General features: G+C 41.0%; 1 non-coding gene across 1 annotated transcript; it reads left to right on the top strand.

Annotated features, from left to right (window-relative positions):
• Window positions 1–717: 717 nt before the first annotated feature.
• Window positions 718–791, top strand: trnav-cac (transfer RNA valine (anticodon CAC)). The gene has a single exon. It is a non-coding gene; the product is annotated as a tRNA-Val (tRNA).
• The last annotated feature ends 2,576 nt before the right edge of the window (window positions 792–3,367 follow it).

Genomic DNA, 3,367 nt, shown 5'->3' with positions numbered 1-3,367 from the left:
GGGAAAGGTAATCTAATCGAGACTGCGATTGGTGAAATTCACTTTTTATGGCCCATTCTTATTATGTTCTTTCTTTGTCGCTTTGCAGCATTGTCTGGGAAGTGGTGGTGCACTCAGGCTCCAGTATGTTTGAAAGAGTAGTTTGGAAATGCCCCGTTGTTAGTTGTGTGATTACTTTATGGCTCATGCCCCCGGACTGTCTCACATTTAGCATTCATGCTCGCTGTGTCTGAAAATGCATTTGGTTTTCCAGTTTTGTTTGTGTTTCGTGTTAAATGTTTTCTGTTTTGCGATTCGCTCAATACATTACGAATTAACAGGGTTTCTGAGGTAACTTCCAGCTGCAAAAATCCTCAACTGAGAATCTGGGAAACTTTCACGGAGTATGGTCAGTCGGAGCATAAGTAAGGATGTCGTTCGTTTCTGCAGTGTTTAACAATACTACCTTTCCCGTGAGCAGTCGAACAGACTAAATGATTTTGCGACGGTAAGCTCCGCAAAAACGTAATTCTTTAAAGCAGGTGTGAGCAACACAACGTTATTGGGGTACACCACGTGGAAACAGATACTTCGGTGTATCACGTCCATGCTCAGCACATAGCCAAATTTAAACAAGTCCCCATTCAACAACGAGCTCATGGAAACAGAAAGGTGAAAGGTAGAATGGCTTCAGGTTACAGTGATGCCACTGAGCCGCAGCAGGGACGGCAGAGGCCTGTTTCTGTAGTGTAGTGGTCATCACGTTCGCCTCACACGCGAAAGGGTCCCCAGTTCGAAACTGGGCAGAAACTGCTTTGTTCTTCAACTGCAGCCTTTTACATGGACAAGAACGGATCTGACTTGCTTGCTTTCCCATCTGCAAACCTGCCTTCGAGTTTGCTTAAACAAATCTGCTCTCGTCGTGAAATGCAATGCAGTTCCATTTACTAACAGTGCAAAGCATTGTAAAGTTTTTCTCCTACCTGGTTCTGATCATATGCCGTTCTGTTTGAGAGTGTAGTTACCCCCTTCTGATCCTTCCACGAAAAGCATTACCGCATTTGCATTCCTTGCGCAGGCGGCCCGGTTCAAAGATAGGGAAGAAGCTGATGCGCTGGTGTCACAATGCACCACGGATTCCTGAACTAATCTGTCCGTCAAATGTATCCCAAAGTCGTCTCTGAAAGACCTCATTTGGAAGGTGTCTGTCGTTATTCAACGTGCGAGAATTGGCACCAGAGGTCCTGAATCATGTTTTGGAGCAGTTCGCAGGTTGGTGGCTCATTCAATCAGCAACAGCAATGAAAGAAATTACACTCTCAGAGGAACCTCTGGACCTGTGCTTTCATAGCGTCGCTCGTATTAAGGTGCGCCCCGAGATCTAAGCCACGTTGGAACTGAAACGGAGGAATCGACAGAGAGACTACAGAATGACATCGCATCCATTTGGTTTTCTTGAAATCACTGACGAGCAGGAAAATGTAAACGGGAGGGCGACTGGGGAAGTGTGGCAGTTATTCAACGTGCGAGAATTGGCACCAGAGATCCTGAATCATGTTTTGGAGCAGTTCGCACGTTGGTGGCTCATTCAAACAGCAACAGCAATGAACGAAATTACACTCTCAGAGGGACCTTTGGACTTTCACCAGAGCTGCAACTTCCTCACCTCCCCACTCGCCCTCGCCGTTTACATTTTCCTGCTCGTCAGTGATTTAAAGAAATCCAAATGGATGCGATGTCATTCTAGCCTGTTTGTAGATTCCTCCGTTTCCGTTCCAACATGTCTTATATCTCGGCCTGCACCGTAATACTCGTGACGCCACGAAAGCACCCCTGCTACCTCAACGCTATAACAGGCCATTTGTTTGAATAAAATGATCCTCCAAAGAGTAACCCACCCAAACACTTTTTCCGATCATATTTCTTCACATTTAATGCTGACTAACACACATATCCCTGAACACGATGTGCGATTTAGCATGGCCGGCTCACCTAACCTGCACATGTTTGGATTGTGGGAGGACACGACAGCAAAGTCACATCGATTTGGGGAGAACGTGCAAAGTCCCCACAGTCACCCGAGGAGAGAATCAAACCAATGTCCCTGGCAATGTGAGACAGCATTGCTAACCACTGAGGTACCATGTAATCTTATGCAATAAGTAAAATCAGTGAAAGATAAGAAAAAAACAAGTTTCAAATGAACACTCTCCGGCATTGTCAAAGCATGTCAATCTTGCATTCAACACGAATAGGTGTATGGAAATCAATAAAAAAACAAAATCCCGGCAATTCACGAATAAACAATAATTAAAAGTTTAATTTGATCAAAGGTCATAACAATGTTTCGATGAATTGCAATTTTTAATGACAAATGTAGGTAATTAGCTGACTAATGTATAATTGGAAGTGGCATATATTTACTTAATGCCGAAGAAAGCGACTTGTTTTCCCCTTGTTACACAGCAGCATAACAATGTGTGTGTGTGTGTGTGTGTGTGTGTGTGTGTGTGTGTTCGAAATGTTTGAATCAAGCTCTTTCTCACAAAATAACTGATGACTTACGATCACTAAGCCTGGTCACCTTTAAAACCACAACATTGTCAAATATTTTCCAGGAATTTACAACCAGAAGAACTAGTTAACTTCTTTTCATAGGAACCCAAACAGAATAAGTAGCGGACACTGTGAATTAGTTGAGTCAATGCAAGAATTCAACTGAAGACAACATCCCTTCTTTCCAAAATGTTCAAAATTTTAAAAAATCAAAATTTATTGCCATTGTTGAATGAAAGAATAGAGATGCTAATTCTTTTTCATTTGATTTTGTTGCATGAAACATCCGTAAGCCGTATTATGATTACAAGCATAATAAAGGTGAGCATTGAAGTCAAATATAATTAATTGAATTCAACGATGTTTCAACAGGCAAAATAAAAATTGATATTTACAATGATTGAGAGATTGTGCACTGCAATATCTTTGCAGTGGTTCATGTACTGTGCCGTAAATCCACATTTGCGCAACCTACTAGATTGAATAATTATTATTTTTATTCTAAATCAGCAACAATTTAATTATCAAAGTCTGTCAATGCATTAAAGAATAATGAATAATCTCTTTTTGCAAGTGATTGCGCAACGTCTGGAAATGAACTGGAATTAATTCAGTTAAAAGTAATTACATTTCCCTGAATTTTAAGACTGAGATTACCGTGATCATTCAAATGAGCAAACATCAGATATTTGCAATGACGTTGGATGGGATGTCATTGGTTTCTTTGTGGGGTAGGTGACCTGAGAAATAAAGGCATTTTCATACTGTACTATTAGTACTCAGAAATAATGGATTAAATCTAAATGTGAATCTCATTATACTTGTTCAAAAG

This window comes from Chiloscyllium punctatum, chromosome 52, assembly GCF_047496795.1.
Source record: "Chiloscyllium punctatum isolate Juve2018m chromosome 52, sChiPun1.3, whole genome shotgun sequence".
In the NCBI taxonomy this organism is placed as follows: Eukaryota; Metazoa; Chordata; class Chondrichthyes; order Orectolobiformes; family Hemiscylliidae; genus Chiloscyllium; species Chiloscyllium punctatum.
This window is presented reverse-complemented; position numbering and strand designations above follow the sequence as displayed.